Raw genomic sequence first — 22514 nt, forward strand, 5'->3', positions numbered from 1 at the left:
AAGTAGAGACGCAGGCAGATTGGATAGTAAAGAAGGCGTTTGGTGTGCTTTCCTTTGTTGGTCAGAGCATCGAGGATGGATGTTGGGAGCTCATGTTGCCACTGTACAGAACATTGGTCAGGTCACGTTTGGAATATTGCATGTAATTTTGGTCTGCTTCCTATCGGAAAGATGTTGTGAAACTAGAAAAGGTGTAGAAAAGATTTACAGGGATGATGCCAGGGTTGGAGGTTGGAGGGTAGGAAGGTTTTATGGGGATTTGGGCCAAGTGCTGGCAAATGGGACTAGATTAGGTTAGGATGTCTGGGCTGCATGGATGAGTTGCACCGAAGGGTCTGTTTCTGTGCTGTACATCTGTGTCACTCTGTGAGACTCCATGGGATTCTCTGCCCAAGAGAGCAGTTGAGACAGCTTCATGAAGTATATTGAAGACACAGTTGGATGGGTTTTTGCATGGTAGGGGAATTAAGGGTAGTCGGGATAGTCCAGGTTGGTGGAGCTGTGACCTTAATGAATGACGGAGCAGGCTTGACCAAATGGTCTACTGCTTCTGTTACTTTGAATCTGTAACACTGCATTTCCCGCGGCCGGAGTTTTCCCACGGCACAAAGGAGGTTTTCTATAGTATATTTAAACCCCTTGCTTTGCTTGAACTCAATCTGGAAAGACTTGGAGGAGAGTGGGATTTGCAAAGTGCCCTCCCCTCCACACGTGCCTCAACTGCAGGACAGCTGTCGGCCCACCCTCCATTGTTGACGTCACAATGCGGATGCAGCCCTGTCAGTTTCAAAGTGAAAATCCCTCCCTCTGGGCAACATCTGGGAGTAAAGCAATGTCTCCCCCTTTCCATATACAATCCTCCGGCAGCGAGGGGGAAGGGGAGGTAGGGGTGGGTGAAACACTGTTCACTTGTAGCAACTGGAGTGAATCCAGGTAGGGAGCAGACACTCCAAAGGTGCTCAAATACTTTCTATCTCTCTTAAAGCTATTTTCCTTGTGTATTCCCTCAGTTTGGCACGTATGCAGTTTGCGGATTGCTCCTTTCCTCATGTTCACAACTAAAAGGTTGATTCTCAAGGAACTGAACAGCATTTCAGGGATTGGCACATTGCTCAAAAAAAATGTAGGTCGCATGGTGCCTGTGCCTCGTTGGTCTAGGGGTATGATTCTCGCTTCGGGTCTTCTGGTGCGTGGGTATGCGAGAGATCCCGGGTTCAAATCCCGGGCGAGCCCTTGTTTCTTACACTGCCTTGTGCAAAACGGCCAGCCAATACTCTCAAAAAGCAGCTTCAGATGAGATCCCGTTACAATGAACGCGGCAAGGGCAGCACTTATTCAAAGAGAATACGTGCTTTACTTCACACAAAAGGTGGTGGGCGTTTGGAACGCGTTGTCAGCAGAGTTGGTAGAGGCAGGCACGGTAGATTCATTTCAGATTTGTCTGGATAAATGCATGAGTGGGTGGGGAGTCGAGGGATACAGATGCTAAGGAATTGACCGACAGGTTTAGACAGTACATTTGGATCGGCTCAAGCTTGAAGGGCCTGTTCCTGGGCTGTAAACTTTCTTTGTTCTTTGTTCTATATGGTGTATATCTGATATTGTTGACTGTTGTAAAAGTTTCTTTGTAATTATTATTCACCTTCTAATGTAGTAATGGAGTTACGTCCTTTTTTTGTCATAATTTTTTATTTAATAGGTCAGCAGGAAGTCATTCAGCAATTTTACTGCCTTTCTTTTCTCAAGCAGCCTTAACATTTCATTTTCATATCCTTGATTCAGCTCCATTTCCAGCATCTTTGTAGGCAGTTTGTTCCATGTTATTGTCACTGAAATGAAGTTTTCCTCCATGCACAGTCCAGGCTATCTGGCTGCATGAGTGTTTTCAGGTTTCTGTGGCCTGGATAATATGTGATCAGCAGACATCTCGCAATCTACAGGAATTGCCACCTATGTTATGTTCAGTAACTGTACTGACAGTGATCACTTATTTTGTGATTTTTCTTTGCAGGAAGACGTGCAGAAAGAAATCTGAAACCAAATGAAACATCAACTTCTGACAGAGCCACTTGATTCATTGGGACTTGAATATCAGCAGCCATTCCAATCAAGAAGGCATGTTTGCTTTTGTTTGTTTGTTTGAGAGATTTTGGACAGTCCTGTGGCAGGAAGAATAATGAGACACCGAGTGAGGGAGATTCAGTGCGCTGACTGTGAAAAGTGCTTCAAACCATTTACTCAGCTTGGAGGAATCAAAGTCTCACGCCTCAAGGTGGGAAAGGCTATGTACCCGTTCTGTTTGTAATTTCAATCCCAGAGCAACACAAGGAAACCTCCCTCCAAAGGAGAAATCTTGGAAATGAGGAGTCTTTGGGAAAGGATTCCCTTCCCCATCCCTGCTGGAAACCCACAGACGCATTCACACCGGGAGAGGCCATTCACCTGCGCAGTGTGCAGGAAGGACTTCAGTCGGATCTGCCATCTGCAGACGCAGGAGTGAGTCCACAAGGGAGAGAAGCCATTCACGTGCACCATGTACGGGAGGGGTTTCACTCAGTCAGCTGCACTGCTGACCCACCAGCGGGTCCACCCTGGAGGCTATTCACCTGCTGTAAGTGCCGGAAGGGATTCACCTGCTCCTCCTACCTGCGGAGGCACCAGTGAGTTCACGCGCCATCACAGGGGGGTTGAAGGAGCGATGGTCGAGTGCCAAGTGCTTATGCACGAAACGTCGATTCTCCTGCTCCTTGGATGCTGCCGGACCTGCTGTGCTTTTCCAACACCACACTCTGAACTCTGATCTACAGCATCAGCATTTTTCACTTTCTCCTCGAGGGCAAGGTTGGACTTGTCTTTTATTCACTCATTCACTCCTTACAGCGTGTCCTTTGTTGTGGCCTAACTGCACATACATCAATGAAAGTTTCAGAAAGATTTCTGCAGCTTTATTTTTGAAAAAAAAACATTCTTCCCGACTGTAACGAAGTTTCTGAATATATGGTTTTAGTTATTCTCAAATTTAAAAATCAGCTATTTCTCACATGCCGTGTTTCCCAGGTAAAGTCATCACCATCCATTCTCTCTCTTCCCTGAGAAAGACTTCATACAGCGATCAAAGAGGGCTGAGGCACGAGAAAGGACGATTGTGGGGGTGGGGAGATGAAGGGGTCGCTGGTGGTGGTGGAGAAGGGAGGGAAATGGACAGCGGAACAGACTGGGGTTCAGAGGGTTGGGGGAGAGAATAGAGGGTGCAGTGTGAGGGGAGAGAATAGGCAGAGGGCAGTGGATGGGGAGAAAATGGACAGGGGGCAGAATGTGAAGAGAGAGACAGCACAAATGCCACCTTCTCCAGGACTCGTGTCAGTGTCCCACGAACTGGAACCCACTCCTCCCACATTTCTCAAAATACGCGTGGCCAAGGCAGTGGAACCATCTCATCCCTACAGACCATTCACACCCACCTTCCCAACAGCATCCCACTTCGACTCACTCGATTACGCTACAGCCCTGCAGTTCCCCATGGCTATTTCCTGACGAAGGGTTTTGCCAGAAACGTCGAGTCTCCTGCTCCTCGGATGCTGCCTGACCTGCTGTGCTTTTCCAGCTCCACACTCTCGACCTTAATCTCCAGCATCTGCAGTCCTCACTTTCGCCCAGTAAGGGGTGAATGTTCTATTCCTAGTCGTTTAGATCTTTTAAAATCTTTCCCCCACACCCTAAACCTTTACCATCTAGTTTTGGAATACCTCTACCCTGGGGAAAAGACAGAAACGTTGAGCAGCCAAACAAAATGCAAAAGAAATAAAATGTCGAGGCACAGGGGGAAAAAATCGGTAAAATAAAATAGCTTCGGCATTTTTCTCTCGTATTCGCATTTGGACGCTTAATATTTGTCATGATCGGGAGGTGCCCGTGTTGGACTAAGGTGTACGAAGTTAAAAATCACACAACACCAGGTTACAGTCCAATAGGCTTGTTTGGAAGCACTAGCTTTCGGAGCGCTGTTACTTCATCAGGTGGTTGTGGAATATAAGATCGTAAGATCTTAAATTCTGTGTCCTACGATGTTTACTCCATTATCAGCTGATGAAGGAGCAGGGCTCCGAAAGCTAGTGCCTCCAAATAAGTCTGTTGGACTATCACCAGGTGCTTTGTGATTTTTAACTTTAAAATTTGTAACAAATTCCTGCATACTGAGCATGCTCCACGGTGTCAGCAAGCACTGCGCATGACCGCCAGTGTCGGCAAGCACTGCGCAAACTCTTGGGTGTCCGCAGAAACGTGCGCGAGCTCCTTTCCATGGAGCAGTGGACAACCTTGGAGGACCGGAAGGAGTCTGGTCCTCCTGCCAATCAGAGCCGGCCATTGTGGCAATGTGGAGTTTGGGCCATGAGCTCTGAAGCTGCTGTTGGTCTTTTCTCTCTGCATAAGGTTAAACTTCACCCCAGACTGTAATTTCCTTCCTCTGTCTAACATTTGTGAGTACAACAGTGTTTTTCTCACCACTTTTTCATTCTGGGGTTCAAGAGTGAACCGAGGGAGGGCCAGACTCTGGAAAAGTTGATCCAGGTCTGTCTGTCAACTTGCAAACACATGGAAAATGCAGTACCACAATGTGAAGTTCTAGCCTTTTCAGTGCAAAAAAAAAGCAGAAAGGAGGTGCATTGTTTAAATGGTGATATGTTGAGATGTGGCGAAAGTGAGATGCTGGAGATCAGAGTTGAATATTGTGGCTCTGGAAAATCACAGTAGGTCAGGCAGCAACTGAGGAGGAGGAGAGTCGACGTTTCGGGCACGAGCCCTTCATCAGGAGTGGTGTGTGGATCGACAAAGGGCCCTCAGTGTCCTTCTACACCAGTCACTGCCAGTTGTCAGAAAGTGCAGCAAGCAATGAGCAAAGCAAGTGGTATATCAGCAAGAAGAAATGAGTTCAGAAGTGGGGATGTCTTCCTGCAGTTAGGTCGGTTATTGAATGTATTCAAGGCTGAGTTCATGTGACTTTGAAGAACAAAGATGTTATGGGAGAAGGCAAGAAAATGGTTTTAAAGCCAGTGCAGAAACGTTATAGAGTCATACAGCACAGAAACAGACCATTCAGTCGAACTAGTCCATGCTGACGGTGTTCTGAAACTAAACTGCTCCCACCTGCCAATGATTGGCCTATATCCCTCCGAACCTTTCCTATTCATGTACTTATCCAAATGTCTTTTCAACATTGTAACTGTCCCTGCATCCAGCAACTCCTCTGGACATTGATTCCTCACACGAACTACTTTTTATCTTTAAAAAAAGGTGCCCCTCATGTCTTTTTAAAATATTTCTTTCTTCACCTTCAAAATTTGCTCCCTAATCTTGAACCACCCACACTAGGGAAAGAATACGTGCCATGCACCTCATCTCTACCTCTCATGATTTTATAATCCTCTCTAAGGTCACCTCTCAACCTCTGATGCTCCAGTGAAAAAAGTCCTAGCCTATCCATCTAGATGCAGGTATATTTATATCCAGTTATGAATTGTTCAATACTGGTGCCAGCTGGAAAGACAAATGACCTATTCCTGCTTCCAATTCTCTCACTGTGTCCAGGACAGCAAGAGACCATACGACATCGGCGCAGAAATTAAGCCATTTAGCCCATCGGATCTGCTCCACCATTCACTCACGGCTTATACGTTTCTCGACCCCATTTTGAAATATGGATTTTGGAAAGGCAGATCAGGGCAGGATCTACACATTTAATGGGGAGTGTTGTTGAATAAACATACCATGGAGTGCTAGTTCATAGTGGAGTCGCAGGTAGGCAGGATAGCAAAGAAGGTGTTTGGTACATTTGCTTTTATAGGTCAGTGCATTTCAATACAGATGTTGGGAGGTCATGTTGCGGCTGTACAGGACATTGATTTGGCCACTTTTGGAATACTGCATTCGGTTCTGGTTTCCCTCCTACAGGAAAAGTGTTACGAACCTTTGCAAGGCTATTGCCAGAGTTGGAGGGTTTGAAATATATGGAGAGGCTGAATCGGCTGGGCTGTTTTCTCTGGATCATTGGGGGCTGAGGGGTGACTTTATAGAAGTTCATAAGGAGCATGGATAGGGTGAATAGCCAAACTCTTTTCCCCAGAGTAGGGGAGTCCAAAACTAGAGGTCATAGGTCTGAGGTGAGAGGGGAAATATTTAAAAGGAACTTTACAGGCACCTTTCTCACACAGAGGGTGTTGTGTGTATGGAATGAGCTGCCAGAGGAAGTGGTGGAGGCTGGTATAATTAAAGCATTTGAAAAGGCATCTGGTAATAAGGAGAATTGAGAGGGATATGGGTTATGTGCTGACAAACGAGACTATGTTAATTTGGGATATCTGGTCAGCACGGACAATTTGGACTGAAGAAAAGCAGAAGTGTCATTGTGAAGACTGGACTTTCAGAGCAGCTTTCAAAGATGTTTTGTCCTTACTGGGAGCAGAAGCTACAATGAAATCTTTAATTTGTGAGACAGCAACTGAGTGAGTGAGGACATTCAGGATATTGGTGGACAGTGGGAATTTGTTGCAATGTGGAGTTGAAGTGATTTAAGTAAAGTGTCCTGAGCAGGGAGCCTAGTGAAGGGTTAGATGAGTTTTTGTTTTAAACTGCTCATTTCTTTCAGCCTCCAACATTGTATTTCCAATGCTGTCCATCAGTGGGAGTGGTGAATCAGCAACTGGTATCGTTAGAAGCCTTATGATTTTCAGTACTGCAGGTATAGCATTGTCTCATCAGCTTTGTAAAGATTACTGGCAGCAGCGGGAGGCGTGGGCTGGATTCACTAGAAATGATTAAGCAGTTAGATAACACATGTACAAGAGGGCAGGGTGGGACTTGTCTTTCGATTTGCAGAAGGTGGGAGGTTCTGGTGCTGTGGTCCATGGCAAACACAACTGCGGTAAATCATAGAATCACTACAGCGTGGGATCAGGCCATTCATCCCATCAAGTCCACACTGACCCATCCGATGAGCATGCCACCCAGACCCACCCTATCTCGTCGTTTCAGCCAGTGAGTGAGACTAGGTCACAAGATTAGGGGGAGTAGGTGAAAGACAGAGGAGAAGGAACTGCTTTTCCCAGAGAGTGGTGAATCATTGGAATTCTCTGCCCAAGGAAGCAGTAGAAGCAGCCATATTCAAGACATAGTTCGATGGGATTTTGTATGGTAGGTGAATTTAGGATAGTCAGGATAATGCAGGTAAGAGGAGCTGAGACGATGGATAGATGAGCCATGATCTTTACGAATGGTGGAGTAGCTCAATGGACCAAATGACCTACTCCTGATTCTGTTACTGCGAATGTATGAACATGCATTTTTCATGGCCAATCCGTATCAAGGTAGGTGAGCAATGTAGTGATGTGGAAATGAACATCAGAGATTGATAGAAAGGGACACGGAAAGTAAATGTCCCAGTCCAAAGATGTGCAGGTCAGGTCAAATGACCATGCTAAATTGTCCATAGTGTTAGGTTCATTAATCAGAAAGAAATGGGTCTGGGTGGGTTACTCTTCAGGGTGACGGTGTGGACTTGTTGGGCCGAAGGGCCTGTTTCCACATTGTAGGGAATCGAATCTAATCAATCAAAACTGGATTCTACAGAACACAAGAATTGAAACTGAAGACTGTATGGCTGAATGTGTGTTGCAATGTAACACAACTGAATGAATTGGCTGCACACATTGAAGAGAATAATTATGATCTGGGACTCCTTCCAGGGACGTGGCTTCAGGATGACAAGGATTGGATCTGAATATTGAGGGGGTACGTGGCATTCAAGTTGAATAGGAAGCGAGGTAAAGGTAGAGGGTTGGCACTGCTAATCAAAGCACTAATAACATGGTACTCTGGTATCAGCTCGGATTTCAGGTCCTGATTTCTCTGTCCTCTTCTCCCTGTTCCCTCAGACTAAGATGTTGTCTGTTCTCAGCTCAGCTGGCTTTCTGCTGAAACTTTGAGCCCCTTTTACACCTTCCAGAGCAATAAAACATTCAGTCGATCAAGGCCCAATCCACAATATTCCCAGCCTGACAACCATCCAGACGAGAGAGTCATCATAGCAGGGAATAAAACAAGAAAAATGAAACAAAATTAGACATAAATGCACATTTGGTGCTTAAAATGTGTTCATTAGATAGTAAACTAGAATTGGGGGTCTCCCAGGATTTTTATCATCCCCTACTTGAGGAATTCTCTCTCCCTAACAATATTTACATCAACAGAAATAAGGCATCTGTTATCAAATAGACATAAAGATATACAGCACGGAAATAGACTTTTTCATCCAACACATCCATGCTGACAAGATGTCCTATATAAATCTAGTGTCCCATTTGCCAGAATTTGGCCCATATCCCTCCAAACCTTTCCTATTCACACACCCATCCAGATGCCTTTTAAATGTTGTAATTATACCAGCCTCCACCACTTCCTCTAACCTATTTACCCTATCCATGCCCCTCATGATTTTATAAATGTCCATAACGTCAACCCTCAGCCTCCGACACTCCAGGGAAGCAGCCCCATCCTTTTCAGGCTCTCCTTATACCACAAACCCTCCAACCCTGGCGACATCCTGATCAATCTTTTCTGCACACTTTCAAGTTTCACAACATCGTTTCTATCCTATAGTAGGGAGACCAGAATCGAATGCAATACTCCAAAAGTGACCGAACCAATGTCCTGGACAGCTACAACATGACCTCCCAACTCCTGTACCCAATGCATTCAATGGGCCAAATGGCCTCTTTCTGCACTGCAGCGATTTAATGATTTGATTTTGTATCAGAGTCAATTTCAGTCACTATCTCTGGTTTATGATGTGTCAGGGTGGGATCACTGGTACCAGAATTGCATGCAATACTCCAAACGTGGCCTAACTAATGTCTTCTACAGTCGCAACATGACCTCCCGACTCCTGCACTCTGTGCACTGACCAATAAAGGCAGGCATATCAAACACCTTCTTCACTATGCTGTCTGTGTGCGACTCCCCTTTAAGGAACTAAGAACTTACCATCGAGTCATACAGCATGGTCATGGACCTTTGGTCCAACCAGTCCATGCCAACCATAAGCCCAAACTACACCAGTCTCTCCTGCCTGCTCTTGGCCTGTATCCCTCCAAACCTTTCCTATTCATGTACTAAAACAAATGTCTTTTTATTGTACACGCATCCACCGCTTCCTGAGGAGGTTCATTCCACACATCAACCACCCTCTGTGTAAAATTAGTATTTGAATGGCAAGGATGAGATTGAATTGAAATGGTTCATTAAAATAAACAGCTTCTTCCAAACCCCCTACAGCAGGTACGGTAGCAACTCCAACTCTGGAGTCTCTCAAATCGGTATTTCCATGGAGTGGAGGGGGGAGTAAAGTGTTGGATTCACAGAGGTGGGGGTCTTCTGAGAGTGTAAAGCTAAAGTTAAACCCCGTGCTTTGCTTGAACTCAAACTGCATTGACGTGGAGGAGAGCGAAAGGAGACCCCACGTGCACCCCCCCCCCCCCCCCCCCATTGTGGACGCCACAACGTGGAGGTAGCCCTGTCAATTTCAGAGTGAAACTCCCTCCCTCTGGGCAACATCTGGGAGCAAAGCAATGTCTCTCCCTTTTCATTCCTCATCCTGGGAGGGGGGGGGAGATAGAGGTTTGGCGGGTGGGGTGGGGTGGATACTGTTCACTTGTAGCAACTGGAGTGACTCCATGGAGGGAGCAGGCTCTCCAAAGGTACTTGGATGCTCTCTGCCCCTTTCAAAGGTATTTTCCTTGTGTATTCCCTCAGTTTGGCACGTATAGAGTTTGTACCCTGGAAAAGGTTTATTTCTTTCCTCATGTTCAGAAGTATAAGGGTAGTTTCTCATGGAACTGAGCAGTATTTAAGGGATTGGCACATTGATTTCAAATATAGACATATGTTGCTTCATATGGTGTATATCTGATATTGTTGGCTGTTATAAAAAACTTTGTGGCTATGATTTTTCACCTTCTAATGCAGTAATAGAGTTACGTTCTATATTTCTTGTCTTTTTTATTTACTTGGACAGCAGGAAGTCATTCAATAACTTCACTGGCTTTCTTTTCCCAAGCAGCCTTGACATTTCATTATCATATTCTTGATTCAGCTCCATTTCCAGCACCTTTGTCCACAGCTTGTTCCAGGTTATTGCGATCTAAATTACGTTTTCCTCCATACACACTTAAGGCTGTCTTGTTGCATGAGGGTTTTCTGCGTCCTGCATAATATATGGTCAGCACTCATCTAGCAATCTACAGGAATTGCCACCGATGTTATGTTCATTTAACAGTACTGACAGTGATCACTCAATTTGTGATTCTTTTTACAGGAAGACATGCAGAAAGAAATCTGAAAACAAATGATACCTCATCTTCTGACAGAGCCACTTGAATCAATGGGGCTTGAATATCAGCAGCCATTCAATTCGAGAAGAAATGTTTGCTTTTGTCTGTGTGAGAGATTTTGAATACTGGTATGGCAGGAATAATACTGAGACACCCTAGTGAGGGAGATTCAGTACGCTGTCTGTGAAAAATGCGTCAAACAATTTACTCAGCTTGGGGGATCACAATCCCACCCCTCACAGTGGGGAGAGACTATGTATCCATTCTGTTTTTAATTTCAAACCCAGCGCGACACAAAGAATGCTCCCCTCATGGGGAAACCATGGAAATGTTGGGACTGTGGGAAAGGGTTCCCTTCCCCATTGGGGCTAGACACCCACAGACGCGTTCTCACTGGGGAGACGTCGTTCTCCTGCTCAGTATGTGGGAAGGGATTCAATTGGCTGTGCAGCCTGCAGACACACCAGCGAGTTCACACCAGGGAGAGGCTGTTCATCTGCGGCCATTGTGGGAAATGATTCATTCAGTCGTCCCATCTGCAGACACACCTTTTGTGTCCTTTTGAAATTTGTCTGGCTGCTCAACTTTATATGTCTATTCCCCACGGTAGAGGAAGTCCAAAGCTAGAGACGAAGGAAATATAAGAATTGTATGATAACTGGCAGAACTCATAGCAGCACTGGCATACAGAAGGGTTTGGGCATATAGATCCGTGGAAGTGGTAAAGCAGGTGGGTACGGTGATCAAGAAGAAACACAGCACGTTTCCTGGAGTGTAAGAGTTGGCGAGTTACACCTATTTATTCTGGCCATATTTGGAATACTACGTTCAGTTCTGGTCGCCACACTACCGGAAGGATGTGGGTGCTCTGGCAGAGGGTACAGACAAGGTTCACCAGGACATTGCCAGGTCTGAAGGGCTCTAGTTATGAGGAGAAGTGGCATAAACCTGATTTTTTTTTCTCTCTGGGAAGACAGAGGCTGAGGGGAGACCTCAACAATATGATGAGACACAGATTGGTTGGACATGGGTGGCAGGGTAGCTCAGTGGTGTGCACTGATGCCACACAGTGCCAGAGACCCGAGTTCGATTTCAGTCTCGGGTGACTGTCTGTGTGGAGTTTGCACATTCTTCCTGCATGCCACCTCTCATGTCTGCAAGGGCTTCCACCTACATTCCAAAAATATGTAGGTTAGGGTGGATTAGCCATGCTCAATTACCCATAGTGTCCAGGGATAGGCAGGTTAAAATGGATTGTCTGTGTGTAAATTGCCCGAGTGTTCAGGGATGTGTATGTCAGGTGCATTAGTTAGGGGTAAATATAGAGTAATAGGGGTAGGGGAATGAGTCCCTGTGGGTTAATCTTTGGAGGGTCGGTGTTGACTTGTTGGACTGAATCATCTGTTTCCACCCTGGAGGGATTCTATGATCGTCAGAGGCTTTTTTTCCCTTCACGGTGGAAAGGTCAACTAAAATAGGGCACAGGTTCGAGACGAGAAGGGGACTTTCAATGTTGTGAAACTTGAGAGGATTGAGAAAAGATTCACAAGGATGTTGCCAGGGTAAGAGCTTTAAACCACAGGGAGAGGCTGAATAGGATGGGGCTGTTTTCCCAGGAGCATCGCAGGCTGAGAGTTTTTTTTAAAGAGGTTTATAGAAACTTGAGGGGCGTGGATGGGGTGAATAGACAAGGTCTTTTCCCTGGGATGGGGGAGTGCAGAACTGTTGTGGTTCTGCCGAGCTGGGCATTTGTCTTGCAAACGTTTCGTCCCCTGTCTAGGTGACATCCTCAGTGCGTGGGAGCCTCCTGTGAAGCGCTTCTGTGCTGTTTCCTCCGGCATTTATAGTGGCCTGTCTGTGCCACTTCCGGTTGTCAGTTCCAGCTGTCCGCTGTAGGGGCCGGTATATTGGGTCCAGGTCGATGTGTTTGTTGATAGAGTCTGTGGATGAGTGCCATGCGTCTAGGAATTCCCTGGCTGTTCTCTGTTTGGCTTGCCCGATAATGATAGTGTTGTCCCAGTCGAATTCATGTTGCTTGTCATCTGTGTGTGTGGCTGCTAAGGATAGCTGGTCGTGTCGTTTCGTGGCGAGTTGGTGTTCATGGATGCGGATCGTTAGCTGTCTTCCTGTTTGTCCTATGTAGTGTTTTGTGCAGTCCTTGCATGGGATTTTGTACAGTACATTTGTTTTGCTCATGTTGGGTATCGGGCCATTTCCGAACTGACAGCCAGACTACTGCGACCACTAGGACTCATAACAGCACACATACCAACAGCCACTCTCAGACAACAACTCACCAGAACGAAGGACCCGATACCCAACATGAGCAAAACAAATGTAGTGTACAAAATCCCATGCAAGGACTGCACAAAACACTACAAAGGACAAACAGGAAGACAGCTAACGATCCGCATCCACGAACACCAACTAGCCACGAAACGACACGACCAACTATCCTTAGTAGCCACACACACATATGACAAGCAACATGAATTCGACTGGGACAACACTACCATTATAGGGCAAGCCAAACAGAGAGCAGCCAGGGAATTCCAAGAGGCATGGCACTCATCCACAGACTCTATCAACAAACACATCGTGCTGGACCCAATATACTGGCCACTACAGCGGACAGCTGGAACTGACAACCGGAAGCGGCAGAGACAAGCCACTACAAATGCCGGAGGAAACAGCACAGAAGCGCTTCACAGGAGGCTCCCAAGCACTGAGGATGTCACCTAGAGAGGGGACGAAACGTTTGCAAGACAAATGCCCAGTTCGGCGAACAGAACCACAACAACGAGCACCCGAGCTACAAATCTTCTCACAAACTTTGAAGTGCAGAACTCGAGGGCATAGGTTGAGGGCGAGAGGGGAAACATTTAAAAGGGACCTTGCAGTCAATCCTTCCATGCAAAGGGTTGTGTATGCATGGAACGAGCTGCCAGAGGAAGTGGTGGAGTCTGGTGGCGGCATCTGGATGGATATATGAATAGGAAGGGTTTAGAGGGATATGGGCCAAGTGCTGGCAAATGGGACAAGATGAATTTTGGATATCCGGTCGGCATGGACAATTTAGATTGAAAGGTCTGTTTCTGTGCTTTACGTCTCGGACTTTAAGGCTGATGAAAAATATTGGCATTCGTCGAAACATTTATGCAATAGGAAATTATAAGAGGGTAAAGATAAGCCTCACGTCATTGATCCACGAATCCCGGTGTAGTATGGATGTATTTCCAGTAATAGAGTCGGTAGGAAGGAGTCCAAAAGATGGCTTCTTTTACAAAAAGTCACACTGGATACTTAAATCCGAGTCTTCTGGGAATCTAAGACTACCGTGCGTTAATATAAGACAGATAAGTCTGGGGTATATGGTACATATTTGATGGAATGTTTGTGGCTCTAAAAGCCTGATTTTCAGTGTTTCTGGGCTCGTAATATTGCACTGCAGCATATTGTATATCTTCAGTAAGAACGTCAATACCGCATGATAAATGTCCATTCAGCAACTTGAGTGAACTCTTCATGGAGCATGCAATCCACCACATTACCCTGCTGTATACATTTACATATAGGTCAGCACAAAGATCTTGGGTATGAAGAGAGGAAAGAATGTTTCACAGAAACTAGAATTGTGTGTTCTGATTTTCTATTGTGGACTGACAGCAATGACCTTTGCAATCTCTTTCTACAGGAATATTACAAGAGAAGAATTTGGAGGTAGATATCTCAGACCAAGCATCACATCGAAGTCTGACAGTCACTTGACTCACCAGGACTTGGATATTGATGGCCTTGACAACAAGGATGAGGCGGTCTGTCTGCTCAGTTAGGTTGTAGACGTCAGTGTGACTGGAAACTCAGTCTTACATACCCACACACCAGAGTAGTGACCTGAACATGAAAAATTACTTTCCTGACCGGGAATCGAACCCGGGCCGCGGTGGTGAGAGTGCCGAATCCTAACCTCTAGACCACCAGGGAAACGTGAATGCATCTTGGTATCTCTGCTGAAAATTGTTACGCTGCCCGGGAATCGAACCCGGGCCACGGTAGTAAGAAGACTTTCACCGGTACATCCACCAATGTAATATTTTGTATCCATTGCTCCCGATGCGATCACTACAATATTGGGGAGACTGGAGAGTCAAGTCACATCTCCGGGACACCCGCACCAATCAACCCCATCGCCCTATGGAACAACATTTCAACCTCCGCCCCCCACTCTGCCTACACCGCCACTCCCTTCCCACCCGACGCCTGTAGGAAGAACACTTCATGTTCCGCCAGGGCGTCAATGTGGACTTCACCAGTTTCCTCATTTCCCCTCCCCCACCTTACCTCAGTTCCAACCTTCCAGCCAGCACTGACATCATGACCTGTCCTACTTGCCAATCTCCCTTCCCCCCTATCCGCTCCACCCTTCTCTCTGACCTGTCACCTCCATCCCCACCACCATTCACCTATTTTACTCTTTGCTACCTTCGCCCCAGCACACCATCACCCCCAGTTTATCTCTCCACCCTGGAAGCGTCCTGCCCCTATTCCTGATGAAGGGCTTTCGCCCGAAACGTCGATTTTCCTGCTCCTGGGGAGCTGCTTGACCTGTTGTGCTTTTCCAGCACCACTCTGGTCTAAACTCTGGTTTCCAGCATCTGCAGTCCTCACTTTTGCCTACCCAATAAACCCAGTGTGCCGATTTCTCATCAACAAATTGACCCAAGCAGACACAACGTCTTCAGAAACCCTAGCCACATTACCTTACATTAAATACATCTTTTAAATGATGTCCAGACAACTCAAACCTCTCAGCATCATGGTAGCCCACAAACCTACCAACACACTTAAACAGCGGCTAATGAACCTGAAATACCCGATACAAACAACCAGCAAACGAATGTTATTTACAAAATACCATACAAGGAAATATATACATGAACTCTGCCGCACAGTTCTCTGTGGCAAGAAATGCTGGGATGAGATAAGGAAGATATTTTCAGCCAAAAAGAATCGACACTGACTGGACAGCTATTTAAAATCACCCCTGTCAGCCCAGGATGGAAGATCCGAAGGGATGAACAGTTTTCTTATTTTCGGAAGATTCACAAAGCTGAGACTGGGTTTTGGTGTTTGTTCCCATTCCAGTCCCAGGAGCCGCAATGGTTAGGGTGGTGAGTTGGGGAAAGTGAAATGTGCCCGTGAGCAGCGTGTGGGGCTATTTCAGCTTCCCCTCCTCTGACAGCGCTGTGACGTGACTCTGATGTTCTCAGGGACACTCACTGATGCGAGACAGTGAAAAGATTCTCATTCCCGCAGATCAGGAATTCAAACCGTTTGCCGGCTTCAGGACAATGAGAAAGATTAATTGGGGTGTGTCAAGAAGCTGTGAGCTGCATTTCAAACAGGTAGGTGGGGTCAGTGGCGTCATCCACTGCGCCCCCGGCCTGTGCATATCTAACGCCACCATGCTGCAGGGTTCTGACGTTAACACGGACATGCGCAGCAATGGGAACCTTCACAAGGTGAACAGCCAAAGATAATCACCGTCACTGCTTCCCTTCCATCGTCCCAACTTTGTGAAGCAGTATCTTTCACTGGCAAATAAAACACATTAATCCTCAGGTGCCTGCTTCATTTCGATCACGACTTCACGCCCCTCACTGTTCTAGTCTCATTTCCAAACACTTGGCTCATAGCCTCAAAAGCAGCTCTGTGGGTATCTGCTTGTTCCAACCTGACAGGCAGTGCGTTGCAGATTCCCGACCAGTCCCAATGTGAGTTAAATATCTTTCACCCTTAACTGATTTGAATCTTAAATAAGAAACCGGGGAACAGTCTGCCTTTCGTTTTGACGACATTTCTCAGTTTGTAGTCGACAGGGTTCCCACCTGCGTGGGGAAACCGCAATAGATTTCAAGTCCGTCGCATTAACCACTCTGTCCACGAATAAAGAACCACACTGACAGCTTCATTTCCCAGGTCTCTCTGCCTGTGGAGCTGAGAAAGAGTGAATTATTGCTGGGTTTGTTTGAATCCAATCACTTCACAGGTTTCGAAAGGGTTAAATATCTTCAAATGGAGAGTCTGGTTGATTCATCCCGAAAGATGAAATCAACTTTCAGTTAAAAGCAAAAACAGAAATTGCAGGAGCAACTCAGCAGGTCAGGCACCATCGGTGGAAAGAGAATCAGAGACAACATTTCAGAACTCTGTTTTCTCCCACAGGTACCGCCGAACCTGCTGAGTTTCTCCAGCAGTTCCTCTTTCTGTCTCGGATTCAGAGACAGAAAGGGAGGTGGGTGTGGGGTGTTGTGAGTGAAGGAAGAGTGGACCCGAGGTGTAAGCCCTGCCCATTTACCTCCTTTCATATATAAATCCGTGAAGTTGAAAGGACTTTCCATAGAATGATTCAGTACCACGTGACTCATGGACTAATTCGTATTCATGTTCCGGGGCCAGCATCATTATTGTGTCTCAGCAGCTGCAGGCCATCACCGGGGGCTCGTCCTATGACGTCATGGTGAGACTGGAAGCTCCCGGGTCAGTTTGTCAAAGAAACCTCCCTGTGGGTCAGGGCAACCCTGCATCGGGAAGCACTGGGATGGTCAACCACGATCAGTTTACATGGGGAACACATCTCCACATTACACAGCCTCGAGGCAAATTTCCCTTCCTTTTACTTAAAGTTCAAGAGCAATCAAACCGAAATTCCCCAAGTAAGTTTGAAAGAATTTCTTCCAGGTGTGCGCTAAATATATCTATGAGAACTTTGTTAAAGTTTAAACGTTGCGAGTGTTGAAGTTTTGTGCTTTTGGAGAAATCACAGCTCGAAAAAACAGAATGTAGGAATTTAGACAGAGTTGATATTTGCACGACGGCGATATGTCTGCGGGTGCGTGATGAGAGCATCACCCAGAAGGGAAACCATCTCTCCTATTCACTCAATGTCGTCTTTAGCAACTTTCCAGTATAACGGCGCACTGTTCTGTACCTCGCCTTCTCATTTCTTTCTCAAAAAACTTCAACATAAATATTTCACCTTGATATACTGGCCCAATGTGCACAGTTGAGATGACACTCTCGTGGAGGTCTGAGTTGTTCTCTGTATCCTGTGTTGAGGAGGGCAATGCTTGTCACGGGTCACTCCGGTGTTAGAGAAAAGTTTAGAAACAAAATGGTTTAACTTTCTGCCAGTAGAGAGGGCCCGTGACAAACAGCAGCAGGGAGCCAGATGAGAAGCAGCTGTTCTGAAAACTATTTGCCGCTTGAAATTCTCAGAGTAATGTGGGTTGCAGATTCCCGACCAGTCCCAATGTGATTGAAATATTTCAACCCCTGCACTGATTTGCATCTTTAAAAAAACGTGGAGCAATCTCCCTTTCTTTTTGACGACAGTTCTCAACTGTAGTCGGCAGGGTTCACACCTGCGTGGAGAAACCGCATTGGATTTCAAGTCCATCGCATTCGCCACTCGGCCCACCAATACAGAACCTCACTGACAGCTTCATTTCCCAGGTCTCTCTGCCTGTGGAGCTGAGAAAGAGTAAATCATTGCAGAGTTTGTTTGAATCCAATCACTTCACAGGTTTCGAAAGGGTTAAATATCTGCAAATGGCGAGTCTGGGTGTTTCATCCCGAAAGATGAAATGGACGTTCAGTTAGAAACAAAAACAGAAATTGCAGGAGCAACTCAGCAGGTCAGGCAGCATCTGTAGAAAGAGAATCAGAGACAACATTTCAGAACTCGTTTTTTCTCATCCAGGTACACCCAAACCTTCTGACTTTCTCCATAGTTCCTCTTTCTGTCTCGGACTCTCAGCATCCGCAGTCATTTACGGTAGAAATTCAATCAATTCAGAAACCCCTTTGTGCTTCCTCAGTGGAGAAGATTTCCGTTTGGGAAACATTTTCCTGACACCGTTAAAAACGCGCACCTTCGCAGCCAAGAAAGCGGTAGGAGCGAGAACAACAAACATTCCGTCTCTGGGTGGTCTCGAACCAACAACATTTCGGTTAAAAGCCGAACGCGCTGACCAATTGCGCCACAAAGACAGGTCCCAGCGGCTGTCGCACCGTCTCTTTGAGGAAGCTAATTATTCAATTCATTACTCAACCTGCCCCGCCAAGAATTACCATTGTCTTCTATCAGTTTTACTTTTCCATAATAAAGCCTGGGACATTCATTATGGAGACATGGGAACAGTCTGATCCCACCATCTGCAGGCACATCCATGTCACGAGGAACTTGCCCTTCTACAACGGGGCCATCGCCCTCCGAGCCTTTTAGTGTAGTGTCTCTTCCCGACTTTTCTCTTTGGTCCCGAGCCGAAAAGGGGTTTGAATTCCTGATGTGCAGAGAATTCTTTCAATGTCTCAGATCAGTTCATGTCCAGAGAATCTCCCGGCCTCTTAAACAAAGGGACAATGTCTGGACTGTCTCTGCTCAGTCGAACAGTTCATCCTTCATTCTCCTCTAATTCCACTTCCCAAAGAGTTTCCAAAGATGCACAAAGCTGGAGACTGGGATTTCTGTTTTACTTCCTGAACATTTTTCCAGCTGCTGACTGACAATATTTTGCCCAAAACCCTTCCCCATTGTAACACTTGTATCATGTCCAGGTCTGAGGAATTTGAACTTTATGGAGACATTTCCCAAGTTTGGGAATGTTCTCTTTGGAGCAAAGAATGTTAACTGGAGATTCCCAGGGGCTGTTGGCAATGATGGAGCAGAAGTGGTGGAAATGGGCAGATTAATGATCAGAAGAACCTATTGTCACTGACTAGGGTCAGTTACCAGAGGACAGGGATTGAAGTTCTTTAATGGAAAGCAGCATTTGTGTAGAACAAACACACCGAATACTTAGAAAGCAAACGGGTCGAGCAGCATCTGTGGAAAGGTAAAGAGAGCCGACGTTTTGATCGTGCTACGGTTTTTGTTCAGAACTCAGTGTTTTGCCTCTTCCCGAAGTTGGTCCAGGTCTGTGTCTCAATTGGCAAACACATGGCAAGTCCAGTGCCGCAATGTGAAGTTATAGCCTTTGCTGTTTTAAAAAAAAAGCAGTGCATTGTTTAAATGGTGATATATTGGAATGTGGAGAAAGTGAGGACGAGAGGTGAAAGGCGAAAAATGTGGCACTGGAAAAGCACAACAGGTCAGGCAGCATCTGAGGAGCAGGACAGTGAACGTTTCGGGCACAAGCCCTTTATCAGGAATGATGTATGGATGTACAAAGGGGTCTCAGAGTCCCTCCACACCAGTCAATGCCAGTTGTCGGGCAGATGCAGCAGGCAATGAGCGAGGCAAGTGGTATATTACGAAGAGGAATTGAGTTCAGAAGTGGGGTCATTTTACATAATCAAAGCGAAGGTCATCTGAGTTTTGAACGATAAAGAAGTGGATGGTTATGGGAGGAGGTAAGAAAATGGTTTTAAGACCAGTACAGGTCAGTCACAGAGTCAGACAGCACTGAACAGACCCTTCATCCAACTAGTCCATGCTGAGTATGTTCTCAAACTAAACTCGTCCCACCTACCAGTGTTTGGCCCATAAATCTTCGAATCTTTCGTATTCATGTACTTATACAAATGTCTTTTAAACGTTGTAACTGTACGTGTATAAAGTCATGAGGGGCATGGATAGGATAAATAGACAAAGTCTTTTCCCTGGGGTGGGGAAGTCCAGAACGAGAGGGCATGGGTTTAGCGTTAGAGGGGAAAGATACAAAAGAGATCTAAGGGGCAACTTTTTCACGCAGACGATGGTACATTTATTGAATGAACTGCCAGAGGAAGTGGTGAAGTCTAGTACGATTACAATATTTAAAAGGCCTTTGGTTAGGTATATGAATAGGAAGGGTTTGGAAGGATATGGGGCCGTGTGCTGTCAGGTAGGACTAGATTGGGTTGGGATAGTTGGTCGGCATGGACTAGTTGGACCAAAAGGTCTGTTTCTGTGCTGTACATCTCCATGACTCTATGACTTCCTCTGTGCATTCATTCTGCACTCAGACCACTCTCTTAAAAAATGCTTGTCCTGTCTTTATAAAATCTTTCTCTACTCACCTCAAAATATTTGTTCCCTGATCCTGAGACCCCCAGCTGAGGGAAAGGACACCTGCTGTTCACCTCATCCGTATCCCTCATGATTTTATAATCCTCTTTCGGGTCACCTCTCAATCTCCTATGTTCCAGTGAGAAAAGTTCCAGCCTATCCACCCAAGGTGTAGGTATATTCATATCCAATTATGAAATGTTCAATGCTGGTGCAGGCTGGAAAGATCAAGTGGTCTACTCCTGCTCCCAATTTATCCTGGCTGTTACGTTTCTCAGCCCCATTCTCCCGTTTTTCCCCGCAACTCTCAACCCTTGATACTCTATCTCAGTGTGAAACATAGTACCTGGTCTCCACAGCTTTCTGTGACAATGAATGCCATAGATTCACCACTTTCTGGATAAAGAAATTTCTCCTAATCTCCATTCTCCCTTTATGCTGAGGCCATGCCCATGGATATTAGTCTCTCCTCCCAATGAAAACATCTTCCCATGTCCGCTCTGTCCAGGCTGTTCAATATTCTGTACATTTCAGTTAGATCCACCTTGAATGTGGGTCTGTTAATCAGCATGAACCAAACCCTTCAGGATGAGGACAGCAGGGATTAGGTTCAACAAAGTGAGAATGGAGGGAGAGTGTGTGAGATGGAGATTTTCAGCTTTTAGGGAATAAGATGGGAAAGAAAGTTTGATATAAATTATAATTGATCAGATGAGCCGAAGGGCCAAGGAGTGGCGGATGGAATTTAATTTAGAAAAACATGAGCTGATGCATTTTGATGAGGCAAATCTGGGCAGGACCGATGTGGTTAATGGTAAGTTCCTGGGGGTGTTGCTGAGCAAAGAAATCTTGGAAAGCAGGTTCATAGTTCCTTGAAAGTGGAGTTGCAAAAAGGCAGGATAGCAAAGAAGGCGTTTGGTACGCTTTCCTTTATTGGTCAGAACACTGTGTATAGGAGTTTGGAGGTAATGTTGTGGCTGCACAGGACATTGGAAAGGCCACTTTTGGAATACTGCACTCAGTTCTGGTTTCCCTGCTGTCGGAAAGGTGTTGTGAAACTTGAAAGGGTTCGGAAAAGATTCAGGAGGTTGTTGCCAGAGTTAGAGGGTTTGAGCTACAGGGAGAGGCTGAATAGGCTGGGGCTGTATTCCCTGGAGCATCTGTGACCATTCGAAGTTTAAAAGAGGCATGTATAGGGGGAATAACGGAGATCTTTTCCCCAGGATATGGGAGTCCTAAAGGAGAGAGTATAAGTTTGAGGTGAGGGGGGAAGACTTTAAAGGGACCTGAGAGGCAGCGTTTTCATGCAGAGGGTGATGTGTGTATGGAACGAGCTGCCAGAGGAAATAGTGGAGGCTGGTACAATTACAATATTTAAAGGCATCTGGATGGGTACATGAATAGGAAGGGTTGAGAGGGTTATGGGCCAAATGCTGGCAAATGGGTCGAAATTAATTTTGGATATCTGGTTGGCACGGACGAGTTGGACGAAAGGTCTGTTTCCGTGCTGCATGACTCGAATGATCTTTGGTGAAAACAGAAGTGTCATTGTGAAGAGTGGACTTTCAGAAGCAGCTTTCAAAGATGTTTTGCCCTTACGAGGAGCAGAAATCTTCCGTTTGTGAGAAAGCAGCTGGGGAATGAGTACATCCAGGATTTTGTTAGAAAGTGGAAATGAAGTGTTTTAAGTTTTACCGGCGGTATGTACAGTGTGCTGAGCGGGGAGCCTAGTTAAGGGTTAGGTAGGTTTTTGTTTTAAATTGCTCATTTCTGTCAGGCTCCAACATTGTATTTCCAATGCTGTCAATCAGAAGGTGCAGTAAATCAGTAACTGGTATCGTTAGAAGCCTTACGATTTTCAGTACTGCAGGTATTGCATTGTTTCACCAGCATTGTAAAGGTTACTGGCAGCAGCAGCAGGTGTAGGCTGTATTCACTAGAAATGATTAAGCATTTAGATAACACACATACAAGAGGGCAAGGTGGGACTTGTCTTTCGATTTGTGGAAGATGGGACATTCTGGGTGTGCGATCTGGGGCAAACATAGCTGCAGTATATCATTGAATCCCTACAGTGTGGA

General features: G+C 45.9%; 1 non-coding gene across 1 annotated transcript; it reads right to left on the minus strand.

Annotated features, from left to right (window-relative positions):
* Positions 1 to 18360: 18360 nt before the first annotated feature.
* trnak-uuu (transfer RNA lysine (anticodon UUU)) lies at positions 18361 to 18434 on the minus strand. The gene has a single exon. It is a non-coding gene; the product is annotated as a tRNA-Lys (tRNA).
* Positions 18435 to 22514: the final 4080 nt, after the last annotated feature.

Source organism: Chiloscyllium plagiosum, unplaced genomic scaffold (genome assembly GCF_037043375.1).
Source record: "Chiloscyllium plagiosum isolate Xiang-an unplaced genomic scaffold, Cpla_swu_hap1 HiC_scaffold_27, whole genome shotgun sequence".
Lineage (NCBI taxonomy): Eukaryota > Metazoa > Chordata > Chondrichthyes > Orectolobiformes > Hemiscylliidae > Chiloscyllium > Chiloscyllium plagiosum.